At 42.7% G+C, this 15617-nt stretch overlaps 1 protein-coding gene across 7 annotated transcripts in view; it reads left to right on the top strand.

Moving 5' to 3' along the window:
• The first annotated feature begins 5034 nt into the window (after nt 1-5034).
• FLRT2 (fibronectin leucine rich transmembrane protein 2) overlaps nt 5035-15617 on the top strand; it is a 57971-nt gene continuing 47388 nt past the window's right edge. For 2 of the 7 annotated variants that reach the window (XM_041471963.1, XM_041471958.1), the window contains exons 1-2: nt 6282-6923; nt 7210-7767. The gene's annotated coding sequence lies outside the window, so the exon portion shown is untranslated. Of the gene's footprint in view, nt 5144-6281; nt 7161-7182; nt 7768-15617 lie in introns of those variants that run through there. The other 5 variants (XM_041471961.1, XM_041471965.1, XM_041471959.1 and 2 more) reach the window with 5 other exon arrangements.

A 15617-nucleotide genomic window follows, 5' to 3' on the forward strand; every position in this document is an offset into this window, starting at 1 on the left:
TTGGGGTCTATATTATAAACTGTAGCATTTTTTTATGTTCTCTCTTTAAATAATATTGAGACATTTTGATCAGGCTAATCTTTTAAAAATAATGTTCTCCTGTCCAACTTTTATATGTTCTCATAATTCTAATGTTCATCCATGTTTATTGGGCTGAAAGAAAACTGGCTCCTTGTCCTGATTTAGGGCAAATCTGGGAGGAAACTTCAAAGAGGTCCCTCAAGAAGGCAGATTCAAGCAGCCCTTCCCCCTAGTGATTCAGGAAAAGATTTCCTTGGTGAAAAGTGGAAAAAACCAGTTTATTTAACAAGCAAAGTATTCTGGAAGTTCACTTTCTGAAAACAAACTCTGTGCTTCTTCTCCCCTCTTTGCTCTTGGAACCAGTCTTAAAGGTGCAGAACTTAATATCCAGCCTAAACAGAACAGACGAATGGGGATACAAGCATCATAAAGCCACCCCAGGACACTCCTCTTTGATCATTTAGAGGCACTCTGTCATAATTATAATCATCCTCTAGAAAATACAAAATTTACAGATATTGACTTGACAGAGACAAAAGTGAAATGATTTGAGCTTGCCAAACTTGAGGACAAATAAATGTGATTTTTTTAATCAGTAGGAAATTAGAATGAGTGAGTTCCTGAACTTCCATGGGAGACTGGGAGGATAGCCTTGCAATCAGAAAAAGATATTTTCTCTACAGTAGATTGATAGTCTGCCTTCTAGCCTTCTCCGCTTAGGATAAAAGAAGAGCACTGAATGCAGAAGGGGCAACTTAATGAATGCTGTGTGACTTTCACTGAGGTATTTCAGCTTTATATAGTGAAGCAAGAGCTTGTCTGATAGAAAGGTTGGATTATTTTTTCCAGAAACATAAAGGTGCAGTGACAGAACCAGAGATGGAAGGTATTCCTTTATTTTAAAAGCTGGCTATGACAATGAAAATGACCTTAATGATTACACTTAGAAAATGTGAAAGAAAAATCTTATGTTGGCTATTTGTATGTTATTCAGGCGGTTTTACTTATGCCTTCCACTCACTATGGTAGCTAGTTAGGTCAATCATAAATCAATTATTTTTTTCATATAGGTGTTGATTTCAGTTTTTGTCATTATTCTATTTTCCCTTGCATCGCCTATGCATGGAAAAAAACCCAAATAAAACCACAAAGAAACAATGCATAACAATGTTTAATGACTGCTGTATTCTTATGTCATAATTTAGCCACTTTAGTTACCTTAATTTTATCAAATTCAACTAAATGTTGGTTGGATTGATCTGCATTTGTGCAGCATAAAATCTATCGTAATTAATATCAATATTCTATAACTATGTCTGCCTGGTTCACTTCTCCTTCTCCTTCCCCTTCCCCTGCCTTTCTGCCCCTTTCCTTCTTTTTCCATCCCTTTCCTTTCTCTTTCCTTCCCCATTGCCTTTCCTTTCCCTTTCCTTCCTCAAAACCTTTTTTAATAAGCTGATTTTCCAAAATTTGATGAAGAATATATTTAGTGATTTTTTTCACTTCTGTCAGCTGCATGAATTTAAGGCCTGAAGTAAAATTTTACATTACAGACAAAATTGAGATTATTCAGTATGATTTAGACTAACCTCTCAGTTACAAAATTATTTCCATTTCCTTTTACCCTCTTTCTTGTAAGCTGCAGAAATCAATCTAACAATACAGCTGGAAGAAAAAAAAAATATGTAAGAAGACACTTTCATTTTAATAACATTTCTTAATGTTATAAAATCCCATCTTACATTTTCTACAAAATAAGTGAAGTTGTATTATGGATCAGTGGACCATCACTCCAGGCTAGCCCTCTTGTATGATCACAGATAATTTAAAGAGAATATATTTCTATATTCTCCTTTTAGTTTACAGCTTTTCAACCATGCAAAGCAGTTTGCTAGCAAATAAATAAATAAATACATCCTTGACACATTTATAGTCTGGTGATGGTGAGGAGAAAAATTGTTTAAAGTCCAAGTAATCAGACTATTACCAAGATTACCAAGTGGAGAGAGGGAAGAGGGGGAAGGGGTGTGCAGCAGTTTAAACAGAGCGAGCTGGAGGGAGCGAAGAGGGGGAAGTGTCCATCCTACCGCTGTGCTCTGCTGCCACCTTGGCCGCGCCGCGGGACGTGCAGGCGGCTCCGCGCCCGCGGAGCTCCCGCTGCGCACCTGCGGCAGCGCTCCTGCTCCGGCCCGAGAAACCTCCCTCGGCCAGGGCTGCTCACGGCCCCACTCGCGTCACCTGCTGTTACAAACCGGACAAGGATAGATGTGATGTCTAAAGGGTCAGTTTGGGGGAGTTTTGGGGGGGGGGGGGGGGGGTGGGGGGGGGGGGGGTTGAGTGTGGCTGGGGGTTGTTCTTCAGATGAGGTTCACTTGCCTGCTGTGCTTAAAAGTGGGAAATTAGAAATGTGGATGGGAGGAGAATATTTTTTTTTCCTGTCCTTTTGCTTACCGTAGGATTCATCTCCTCCCTTGTCCAGCCTTATCTTACACATTTAATGAAGAAAGCACTGAAATTCCCATTCATACACATCTACTTGCTTCTCCATCCTTCCTACAGCATGACCACAGGGGCTCTGGAAGGACCTCCCGGAACACCAGCTGCAGTCAGAGGTCGTGTGTCTCCCCCTCCTTTTTTTTTCTTTTTTCCTTTTTTTTTTTTTTTCAGAGAAGGGTGACAGAAATATCATAATGTACTGAAAATATATATAAATGAATACTAGGCAACCAATAGAGTTTGTTAATCTTGTTTCCCTGTTGCCTTGATCCAGCTCTGGGCTGGTGGCACACATTTTGGAAAGCTTTCAAGCACTTCATTTCATCTTTGAATTGCACATGCTTTTCTGTCAGTTTTAAGGTTTCTTGTGCTTAGGAGGAAACATGCTCTGACATGCTGGAGTTTGGTGGTGGCAAATATTTCCTTTGAGTACAAAGTGCATGTGTGAAAAAGGCTTTTTTTCCTTTCTTTCTTTCCTGAAAATATGTTTCTTTCTCACTTGCTCCTTTCTCTGTTGTAGTTAATAATCTGTAAAAGAGCTGATTCTGGAGATCTGAGTGAAATGGCACTTTTGGAATTGTACTTTTAACCACACCACGCTGGGGAAGGTGCAGAAGCTCTGTATATGTGCGTATGAGAGGAACTCGTGCCGTGCAGATGACTTTTCAGACACGGTGACAGAGAGGGACCACAGGTGAGTCGCCGGCGATCTGCTTTGCCAAGAGGATTTTTCCGGCCCCTAATCACAGAAAAGCTCTCCATCTCCTCCCCAGAGTTGGCGGTTCTCATCTGTTTCAAGTGAAAATAACCAAGAATATAAGATGGCAGGTAAAAAAGAATCCCCAGCCAAGTAGCCGTGTTGCCCTGCATTCCCCCCAGCCAACATTCCCAGGTGCTGGGGTCTCGGTCCCCGGGCGAGAGAAAGAGCTGCAAAGGGTTAAGCCGCTGACTTTCTTGCTAGGCAAAGTTTGAGGAAGAATACGTTTGAAGAATAAGTTTGAGGGATACGCTGCAGCCCCGCGTTTGAAATCTGTCACCCTCACTTAGGAGCGCTGCATCTCTGATTGTCACCGGTGAATAATGATCGCACGGCGATAAGATCGCTCGGCGGCCGTGCGCCGGGGCCGCCTGGGGGAAGAGAAGACAGGAAATTGCGAGGCGTTTAGCCGCTTCCACGGGGTGTTCTTCAGTGTCATCGGTGGGTGTCAGGGTCAAACGACCGGCTGGAGAGCAGTTTGGGAAGATAATTTCTTTCCTCCTTTCCTTGAGAGCAACCTTGGATGTTGGTGACCATTGGCAGCTATGGAAAACAGAGACCTCGGTGGTGATCCTTAAAACAGTACCATGCTGGAGCCCAGCTGCGCTGTCACTTTCTCCCCTTTCAACCTGCCGGACCCGGTGGGCTTTGGGTGACCTACTGAGAAGGAACCCAGTTCTGCAGGAGCAGGTAACGCCTGATTAAGTCACTTTCTGGATTGACACAATCTTGATTTCACCAAAACGTGTCCTGAGTCATCATTCACTGATTTGAAGTACAGGCTGGTTGAGGGTCCAGGGACAGGGAGAGGAACAGGAATAATTCCACCTAATCCCTCTGAAACTGCGGAGCAGGGCAACTGCCTGAAGCCTTGCGCAAGTTTTTAACATTCCCACTTTCCTCCCTCATTAGGGGCACAGAGGGCAGAAATACCTGTGATCGACAATGGCCAGGTCTGCCTCCTGTGCTGACGACAGGTTGCTAGTATCAGGGACGTGGAAAACAGAGGGACAGGTGGATTACACATGAAAAAGAGAGGGGTTTTTCGCCAAAAAATGCACTGGTTGTTCATCAGCTTCATGAAGGAGATATAAATCATGCTCTAATAAGAACTCTGAAAAGTATGCAGAGGCTAAGAAAGAAAGAAAGATCTTAAAAAGTAAAAAAAAAAAAAAAAAAAAAAAAAAAAAAAAAAAAAAACAAAAAACACATCCCAATAGGAAAAACAAAACCAAAAACCTAGCACATTAGGCTTTGTACTCTACAGGGCTCTTGATCCTTTCATCCCTCGGCACCAACTAGCATCTGCGAGCAGTTTCGACCACAGAGCAGCCCCTGCTCCGAGGCGGGGATGCAGGTCCTGACCGCGGGACTGACCGGTGTCACACCCTCTTCTCCCCGGCCGGCTGCACCCGCGGAGGGCCCCGGGCTGCCTCCCCTCCATCCTGGGGGCGTAAAGCAGGGAGGGAAGCGGGGTCTCGTCCTTAACTCCCTTCCTCTTGCTGAGACCCCCGAGAAATGTGGCTACCTGCGCTCCCCAGTCCGTGCTCGCTCCCCACCCCCATCACTCCGCGTAGGTGAGGGCACAAGTCCTTCTCCGAGCGAGCGAGCAGGCGGCGCGGCGCGGCGCGGCTCCGCTCCGGGCTGTCCATACGCGGGGACTCTCGGAAGCCCCCTTGGAGGGCAGGAGGTGCAGGGCAGGGCGAGTGCGGGGGCAGGAGCTGCGCCGAGCACACGGCGGTCGGGCTGACCCTCGCCGGGGCTCCTCGGTACGGCTTTATTGAGCCTTTGAAGTCGTGAGTGGTTTAGCCCCCCCAAGCGAAGGGCGAAGGAGGCGCGCAGCTAATAGCGAGTGATTCAGCTTATGAGGTACGGCCGAGCAAATAGAAGCCACTGAGCAGCCAAGGGTGAGGGGGAAGCCAAACCCGAGGCATTTCGGTTCGCTTTTCTGTTTCCTCGACACATGGCATTGATCAGCTCCTTCTCCTCCATCCCTCCTCAGCCGGTTTCTTAAAGTAACTCGCAGCAAAAGCTGTGTTGTGCGTTTTCTTTTAATGTAGGAGTTTGAGGCAAATTCTCTTCGCACAACCCACGTCCTACCTTGACGGCTGTATCCTATCGCTCAAGTGCTTCTCGGTGTTAAATAGCCTTGTCTTTAAGTGGACTTTCCAGGACAAGGCAGTAGGCTACTAGAGAGCTGGACGGCGGGGGAAGGGTTACTCCAAAACAAGCGCAGACAGCCCGGCATGCACACACACACACACACACACACACACACACACACACACACACACACTCATATGTACACGCACTGAATGTGTACAGGAGAAATAGAGGGGTGGGGTGGAGTGGGTGTTGTTACCGCTTTAGGGCAAAAGGCGGTTTCTCCAGAGGTTTTTAAGTCTTTATGGCTGATGATGAAAATCAGACAGAATACTAGAGGAGGTCCGTCTCTTCCCTGAGGGCTGGAGATTCTTTTATTCTGTGTTATATTTGTTGAATACTGGTGCTGTGTATCTAAAAGTTAGCAAGGGAGGAAGGAGAGGAAAAGGAGGGGGTGGGGGAGGCGGGCTTGCTGGCGGCTGCACATGAAATATCGCCATGTTGGTGGAGAGCGCGGCTGTAATTATTGCTAGCGAGGGCATCTCCCAGAACCGCCGCTCGGGGAGTTTTTCAGCTCACTTCCCGGCTTCCCTTTGCGATACGCTCCGATACACTCCGAGAGTCCCCGGAGCGGCGTTGCGGGGCAGTCCCGCCGCGAAGGACGGCGATACGCGCACCTTCCTCTCCCGCAGCGCCGGCCCGGAGGGCTCGGTGGTGAGGCAGAGCGCGGAGCGGGGTCTCCGCAGCCCGCACATCCCCCGGCAGCGCCGCCCGCTTGCTTCCCATTGCTGAAAGCGGCGGAGAGGGGGAGTCCAAACAGAGGAAGCTCGCTAAATTGTCCTCAGCAACCTAGGGGTTAAAAGCAGCCGGGGGGAACTGGGGGGACGGGGAGGGAAATAAGGAAAGAAGAAAAAGAGAAAATCTAGCCTGACTTTGCCTCTTGGAAAGCTTTAGGTTGCAGCCCTGCCTTCCAAGCATTCTTTAAAGTAGAAATGTGGGAGGGACTCCAGGAGAGAGAGAGAGATGGCTATCAACTGAATTCATTACTGTAAACATCTCCCTGGGGTGTCAGGCAGGGAGGAAAAAAAGGCACGACTTACATTAGCAGGGAATAGTGAGATGTGAGGCATCACTACTGCTAAGATCATCCTGCAATCCCGGCTGGAGACAGGCGCAGGACTTGGAGAGAGCCAGACACACGCTCACATATATACTTACGTACATGTGTCCGATGTCTACTCCGACTTACGAGGGTCCTGGGTCGCCGTGCCTGCTCCTCATGTGATCTTTTCATCATTTCCAGAGAATAGAAAGAGACCAGAAAAAAAAAAAAAAAAAAAAAAAAAAAAAAAAAAAAAAACAACCAAAATAATCCAGAAAGAAAGAAACCCCAAGACCAAGCGTAGCCGCGGTCCCCTCTCGTTTATTTTTTTACCGGAGAAGGAGGAACGGCGGGGGAAAGAGAGAGCGAATCGAGGAGAGAAAGTGCGTTGGGAATGCCAGAGCCGCGGGCTGCGCGCCGGAGGAGGAGGTGGCGGAGCAGGGGGTAGGACGATGCCGCCGCCTCGTAAGGGCGGAGGAAGGCGCGGGAGGCGCGGGGGTCGCTCGGAGCGGCGGCGGCCGGCGGGGAACGGGCCCGCGGGGCCGGCCGGGAGCGGCGCCGGGCGGAGGGCGGCGGCGGCCACCACCGAGGAGCGGCGGCGGCAAAGTTTTGGTGTGGGGGGCCAGAGGCGCGGAGGGGGATTACGATCGGTGCCGGCGAGGGATTCCCAGACACCGCCAGGTACAGTTGGGATTTCATTTCTTACTCTTTTCCTTTCTGGTAATTCTAGCCCCGGGCGATCTAAAGCCGCGGTGCCCTTTGCCTGCTCCCAGATGGCAAAGTTGAGGAGCCTGGATCAGGCTGTGTCAGAAACACCGCCTTCGCCACGTTAGAGCCCCATGTCCGCGGCGCCGGGCACACACGAGTAGGATTTATGAATGGCCGGCGGCAAGTGCTAGCAGGGTCCCCGAGCTGTTCTGCGCCAGCGTGTGGCTCAGGAGCGGGACTCGGAGCTGGCAGCTGCAGCGAGGTCCCGGGTCCCCGGTCGCGTTTCACCGCCGAGCAGGGAGGGTGCCGAGCCTACCCCCTCCCCCCGTGGGGAGGGGAGAGCCGAGGACTACCCCTGCGGCAGGGGCACCGGCAGAGCGCCCCTGTGAGCACCGCCAGCCGCTCTCTCTGGGAGGTGGTTCGGGCAAACGGGACCTTTAGAGGTGAGCCTTGCTTGGGAGACGAACTCGGCTTAGATCGGCGCTGCCGAGTGTTAGGAATCTACGGGGAGAGTGGAGAGCTGCGCCCGGCAGGAGGATCCATCAGATCCCCATCAGCAGCCTCCGGAGCGGGGCTGGCGGTGAGTGGGTGGGGGAGAGGTTAAGAGAATCGGACCGAGATTCGGAATACAAAGGAGCCGCTCAGAGACCTGACGAGTTAGACGGGGATCTGACAAAATAAGAATAAATACTACGGGGGGCTGGGTGCGTGGGGATGGTGTGTGAACAAAAAATAGCAGATGGCAAAAGGAAGTCAAGCAGCTGAAAAGACCTCTCTTGAATATGATATAAAACCCCATAAAAGATAAATAAACAATCTTTAAAGTTAACAGAATAAGATTCTCCACCTTCTTTTCAGAGTGGAAAGCAGTCAACAGGAGCTTTTAATTAATTTTAATGGAGGAAATCTGTTTTAGGGCTTACAATAATCTAATAAATCCAAGGCACAAATCCGTGTAAATTCCTGCACTGTGTGTGGAAGGTACTGATTGTATTTCTTCAGATATTGCCTTTTGCAATGCAGCATTCAGCCAAATAGAAAGGGAGAGGTTCCTTACACGAGGAGAAGGAAAAGATACTAAAAACAAGTCAGACCTCTCCCTCTCTACCTCCCTCTCCCTCTCTCATTCCTTCCCTCTCCCTCTCCCCCCACCTCTCTCTCTGAAAGTCAAGGTGTATGTTAAAGAGAGGTTTATTTACTGTAACTAACTTTACTCTGCTTGCAGGGAAATTAAACCAGTTTAGAGGTTTAGATTGATCAGTTCTTGGGTTTAATAAACCCAACTAACCATACAAAAACCCCCACAAATTTCCATGGACTGAATTCCTTGCTTCATTCACTGGCATGGTCTTTCTCCAAAGAAAGACCTTTACATATTTGTAGTTTAAGACGAAGTCAATGAATTGATTTTTGCTATATGTATTTTTGGAAGGAGAAAAGTTTATCCTGGCATTTTTTTCAAAACTCTTAAAAGGTACTGTACCTATATCTCTATTCACCTTTCTTTCCTTTCTTCTTTGAAATAGTCAATATATGCAATGTTATCACTGAGACATAAACTTTGCATAATGAAAAAGATCTAAACATTGCATAATAAAAAAAAGACATAACAGGGGATTTTAAAGTCATTATTTCTATGTGGCAAAAGTGATGTCAGAATGTTAGTGTTGATCTTGTTTCTGAAAATTATGTGAGGAGAGACTTCAAGAAGCTGTTTCAGTGGTTGTTCTCTGTGCTGATATGGCAGCGAGGCAGTTGAGAGAGTTCAGGCCTGGAGTACTGTAGGTAAAACAAGTCAGAGCCCTGTGCAAATATAGTGTCTATAAAACTACCTGTGACTAGAACAGTCATCAGTGTTTTCCAAAGTCCAAGGCTTTAGCAAGAAGTGGAGCTGGAATGCACCCAGCGTTCTTAAGACCTGCTCCTCACACACACGTACACCCTATATTTTGTATAAGGTGATGTTATCTGTGTTTGGCTTGGGGAAGTCTGGATCTAATTTGAGCCACTGTAACAAGTTACATTTATATCCTGGCCTGCTGGATAGCTTGATTTAGGATGTAGACATATCTCCTTTGCGCAACCCTACACCCTTCCAGTTGGAATCTGCATTACATAGGCTGTGCTTTCCTTCAAGAATCAAGAATGTGCTTGCATTCAACTGCTTAAAATAGCAGTATCTAAAACGTGGGATGTCATTAGGGCTGACTTCCCTACCCTTCCCGCAGCAAAGGAGGAGAGTCATAGTTTTACCAAGTGAAGAAAACAAAAAGCAGTTAAAACAAGTACAACTATCAGGCTTTTCCTGTACTGAAGTTTCTATTTAAAGGACTAGAAAGAAGGCACACTTAAGATAATACTGTTTCCAGGAAGGTGAGAGCTTTATTTCTTAGTCATTTGTGTTACCTCTTTAATCTCAAAATTAGTTCATTTTTGTCTAGGATACTTTCATGTAACTTTCAGGCTTTCACTAGGCAGATTCAAATCCAGTCCATTACTGACCTCTATCTGTGAGAAGGGTGTAGTCAATGGTGTATTTTTCCCTTCTCCATAGTGGATAGGAAGCACAGACTAGAAATCATTTTAGTTCTTTTATACCTGCAAATCACTTAGTTTTTTAGGTTATCAATCTTCTATTCATTGCAAACAATGTGCTTTTCAATTGTTTCAAGCAGGAAAACAAAACCAAGCTCCAGTTCCAAACATGAAAGCATTTTCAATCTGTTTCAGGTATTCCTGTGATAATATGATAAATATTTGCAAAAATCAGAAAAACAAGAAGTAACCAGTGCTGTTGAACATTAGTACTAAAGGAATTGCATTTATATTTGTCTGATGTTATAATACTTACTCTAAAGCAGGCTGAACCTGTATGAAATTGTATTGCCCCTCAGAGCTTACATAATTGAAACTTGAGAGAAACACTCAGATCAGATATACTATGAGTAGAGTTTATGGTAGCAGGGTGTTTAAAAATGTAAGGAAAAAAAACCTCAGTGCTGTCTATATTAGGAATACATGTCAGAGATCATGGAAAAAGTGGTCTTTATAGAACAGATGGACTCTTTTAGGGAATTATTAAACCCAGCTTCCCAATACTAATTTGCCTCTTGTTTATATCCACACTATATTCCATATTTTACTTAGTGATTGCAAATGGCAGTTAAAAACTTGACCAGCAAAATCATTGAGTAGATGAATACCACTGTTTGACATTTCTCAGATTGTAGTTGATTACCTCAGTGCTTGGTAATGTGATGTTTTAAGGTGTTTCCTTCCCTCCCTCTTGGGCAATTTTTTAGGAGTCTTTCTGCAAAGCTTTTTATTTATTTCCTCAAGAAACCAAAAGAGTTGAAACTTGCCCCAGAGGTATAAAAATTGGGTTTTTTTTCTATTTTTTTCTTTTCTATTTTCTAAACAAATATTGTTTTTTCTCTTATTAGAAAAACTAGAAAAGAATAATATACGCTTGTTATTTTTTTAAAAGAAGACTAATTTGACATACACTGAAGATATGAGCCTCAGTTTCCCTACAGCTATGTGTAACCCACACATTTCAAGTAATTGGCTTATTTTAAAGAAAAACAACCACAAAAAGATCATCATTAAAATGATGGTATGTTTTATTCATTTATTTTAAGCACACCGAAACCTTAATGCATCGATGATACTCAGGAAAGAAGTGTTTGAAATAAAAGCTCTGCTCTGTTTAACAAATTATATTCTAATCACATGAAATAATATGCCTCAGGAATACTACAATTTAATCTGATATTTTTAGCCACTGGCAAAAGGTGTTGGGACCTTCTTATACATTTTCTTTTTTTTTAATTGATGGTTTTTCCAGTTAACAGGTTGTTTGTTTGGTTTTTTTCTGTCTTTGATTCCTTCTTCTGATGTGGCCCCTTGAACTGTATCAAAATTAAATACAAGCAGCAACTTAAATCCATCATGCTCTATTCAGCATTCCTGAAAACTTAATGATGCAGAACAAGGTCTGTAAAGTTTCCCTTTTTAAAAGAAGTCTTGTGTTTCACTCTACCTAGAAACAGTCTTCTGTATATTTTACTTCAAGCTATGACTGCTTTATTTGGTTTGGTTTTTTTTTTTTCATAAACCTTTTCTAGCCTAGTGTAACGCAAGGATATATTTAAGAAGGCATATAGCATAGAACATAGTTTATCGTTCAAAGGTACTGTCCTTGAAACTGCTTAAGTCCTTTCAGAAAAAAACCCTCTTATGATATACAGGATCAGATCATTGCCAGATTTGGTCCTGCAAAGTGATGGCTTTACTTTGGCCAAAGAGCAGAACTTCTGTCACTTCATCCAAACATTTTCACTATGATATATTAAAAAATAAATTATAAAAGAAAGTAAATACTGAATTCTGTGGCTCAAGATATCTCTCTGCCTGGATCAGGATTTGCAAAAACACACTGCAGACCATCACAGTAATCTACTGACCAGGGCCTGTTGGAAGCAAGTCACCTCTCACCTGGGGCCAAAGTTCTTTATTGTGTCCAAGTTGTCATTGGCAATCTAATAATCTTCAAAATATCATATAGCTATCAAGCAAGTTCCTTCTCGATGAATAAATTAATCTAAAGCAACTACAAAAATTCAGGCAAAATTTTCAAGATATTTTTAATGACTGAGATCTTGTGGGAGCATTACAAGCAAAAGATTTTGAAATTCCATGTCTGATTTATTAGGCATACATTGTCATGTACAGGGCAGGCTGATGCTACACACTTCTCTTGTAGTAAATACTGTAAACTATATGGAAATACTACATGACCTCTTGAGAGTAGGGAAGGTGAGAGATCTGAATGAAAAGCCTCCTCAGCACCTCCCAAAAACAGAAATCGGTGTGTTGCAGTGCTACTCTCAGTTCTTTCTGGCAGCTTTTGTCATTCCTTCAGAAAACCAACAGGTCAAGTTAAACTAAAGGGTAGAGCTTTTTCTGACAGTGCTTCCAATGCTGCACAACATAGCTGCACTAGCAGCTCCTACCTGGCCAAGCTGTTCCATAAGATCTAGCCAAGAAACATCATCTTTAAAAGGGTTGTCAGTGTGGGAAAGTGCTCCAGCAGCATGTTCGAGGAGTGCTGGGGGCTTTGGTGATGCTCATGTACTGTCTTCAATCTTCACACAGGTTGCAGAGGATCAAAACATGGTCAAACTGGAGTCATAGGGCCATCAGCTGCAGACCTGTAGGTTCAGAGTACAAATAGTTCTCTCTCTTAAGATGTCCTGTATGTTCTTCCTTTAGAGAAAGAGATGACCTTTACAATGTCGTTGGAAACTACTGCCAAAAAAAAAAAAAAATTATGTCAATAACATACTGACAGCACATGAGAATTAATATGCAGTTTTGAAAAAGAAATATGGGTTATATATATGTACATGCATATGTATACAGTTTTTGTATGGGTTACATATATAGGTGACTGTGACTGTCTAGTCATAGAGGTCAAACTCAGACCTTTCAAAGCATATATAATTAATATTAATTAAAAATTAATTTTGTTGGTGAGATGCAAATCAAATTAAACAATAAGAAAAAAGATATATTTTTCCTCCAGTGTGCTGGAAATTTATATACTGGATAAAAAAGCTGAGGTGTTCCCAAGAGGTATTGCTCCTGAGATCAATGGAAAGAGTCTGTCGCAAAATTACCTGTGCTTGTGGAATACAACTGCACAGGTGAAGAGCTGCATTTTAAATTATTGTACTTGATTCCAGACTCAATCTTTCTCTCCTTCACTGGCAAGTTAATTTCACAAACACTCTTCTCATTATTAGGTAATACTCATGTGAGTAATGATTTAAATACCCCAAAGTGATGTCATTTAGCTGTAATTGAAGATGATACAACCCCAACAGCATGTCTCTGATTATACTAATGTTTATAGCTTTCAGTAGGAGTTTCATCACATATGTGTAGGAAAACAAGCCATGCAGGTAAAAGTAATTTAAGTTACTAGAATTGTGTCTTTATTAGGATTGATGCAGTACTTGTGTTTGTCACAGGCACAGCATACATAGGTATACTTCTGTAAAAACTATCTGCAGATGAGACATCGTGTGTGCATATCATTTAATGAATTATGGTTTTGGTAAGTGAGGGAGTTCTAGTGAGCCTGTTTCATGCCTTAAATGCTAACTGAAACCATGTCAGGTGTCTCTAAATGAAGGAGTATGTGTTAGCCATACCTTGTAATTTCATTTGTGATCTAGGAGGTTTTTCCTAGGTGGTGCTTCTTGTGTCACTGAGAGATTTGCATCCAACTAAATGTACCCTATTTAAGAGTCTTGTTAGGCTGGTTTCACAGGCCATCTCATTGGTTCATGTAGGTTAACCTTATTCTTATCTTTAACCACTTAGCTTTGGAGTTATTCACAAATGCTCCAAGACTACACATTATTTCTTGAGCCATATTGGTTGATAACGTGCTCTTAAGTTTCATCATTTGTTATATTAAAAAAAAAAACAAACCTCCAAACAAAACAAAACAAAACCCAAATAATTTTGATACCTGAATTGGTGTTATCTTAGATCTGATGATTGTAGGACTCCAATTAAATATATTGTTGTTCTATGTGCATATTGCATCATGTTGTACAGATCCATTACTGTAAGCCCCCACATTATTAATTGGAGAAGAGAAAGTGGAGGCAGAAAAGACAGAAAAGACTAACCAACAGCTCACACTTCTCTCTCTAATATGCTCATAAAATTTTCTTTCTTAAGTTAAACTTTTTCAATACTTCATAATTTTATTCTTTGAACTGCCCATTGAAAATTTATTTCCAAATCAAAATAAGTAAACTAAGCAAATAAAATATGCTGTTATCCAGCCTGATAAATTTGTCCTCCTTTAAAACAAATTTAGTTGTCTAAGAACAAATTTCCTCATGTTGAAGATGAGTGTACAGTGAGGGACTGTTGAAATTTAACAGAGCATGATCACATACAGACAGTCATTGTCATCCTGTGTATCAAATCAGTATATGCCTAACAGTGATTTTTGAAATAGCTCATTCTGGCCCTGTGCCATGCTGCTCAGTGAAAAGCTGCTTCTTGAACAGTTCAACAGTAAATTGTAAAATGCATTTTGCCAGTAGGTCTTTTTTTTTTTTTTTGAGAAATTACTTTCACTGTTCAACAAAACTAATTTCAAAACTGTATTATTTATCAGTGATGCAGCAGAATTGCAGTCTTTACTCATGGAGAGAAGCGCCTACCACTACAGCTTTGAAAATGCTTAGGAAAGGAAGAAGCATAATGGACACCTCTCATTCTTTTACGAATGTGCACTTTGAATGCCACAGACAGAGCCAAGTCCCTTATAATTGCCCAGAGATGCCTAAGCATCTGTGGCAAAGCATCTGACAGTAATGTTACTCTAGTTCCTTCATCCATGTTGAGCCCCATAAAAATCTCTTTTTAATTTTTTTTAAATTCATGTAGTATTATGTATTTAAAATGATAAAAATGTAAATACATGTATGTGGGGACACATACAGAGAAAAGATAAACAACTAAAAAGATTTTCAAGATAATTAGAGTAGCAAAAGATCATTTAACAAAATCTCTTTACTTCTAGAGCTCAGTTAACATCTTCCTTTTTTGTTGTTTAACTAGGTAGTGGGGCAAACAGTGATACTGAAGAACTTTGAAATGGAAACTGTTACATGAGTTTTTCTAGTTTGTTTGGTTTTCTACTGTAGTGCTTTCCATCAACAGTTAATACACAACCATTTTCACAAGTACGACTCCATTCAATACAGCCTGAAGAAAAATGTTGAAATCTTATTTAATTTTAAATTCTGGATACAGGGTTCTGTATCCCTTCTTGTTTGACAACCTAGAACCTTAGTTTTTAGTTATGTATAATTCCAGTAAAATGCTGTCATTGAAAACTAAGTAAAGACCAAATAAACAACCAAAACCCACTAAAACAAACCCAAAACCAAAGGACACCCGAGCCCACAAACCCACAATTCAAGAGCTGTGGAGATCTCAATACTAAGAAGATGGTTGTTTTCTGTTCCACACTGGATAATCTTATCAGTATCTATTTAACTTTATATTTTGTACCACATACAGGTTTGTCTATTATCTCAGAATTCAAACACTCAGCTCTATTCTCAGATCGGCACAGTGGATCTTTATAAATCTGGAATAAATGAGATGTTAGAGTTGCTGCCAGCAGCTCTGGCAACAGAACTGTTGATCTGCCCAGATTCTCTTTCCTGCAAAAATGTCTTATCAGCAGATCCACACATCCTACATGGTGTGACTGTGAATTTACAGATAAGAGGACAGAATGACTGAAAGTGGATGGATTGCATGATCATAAATAGGTCATGAGTTACCAACTGTGGAGCTTGATCCTGAGCACCAGGAGAGGCAATTATAAAT

This window comes from Pyrgilauda ruficollis, unplaced genomic scaffold, assembly GCF_017590135.1.
Source record: "Pyrgilauda ruficollis isolate IOZ18807 unplaced genomic scaffold, ASM1759013v1 scaffold28, whole genome shotgun sequence".
NCBI classification, from domain to species: Eukaryota; Metazoa; Chordata; class Aves; order Passeriformes; family Passeridae; genus Pyrgilauda; species Pyrgilauda ruficollis.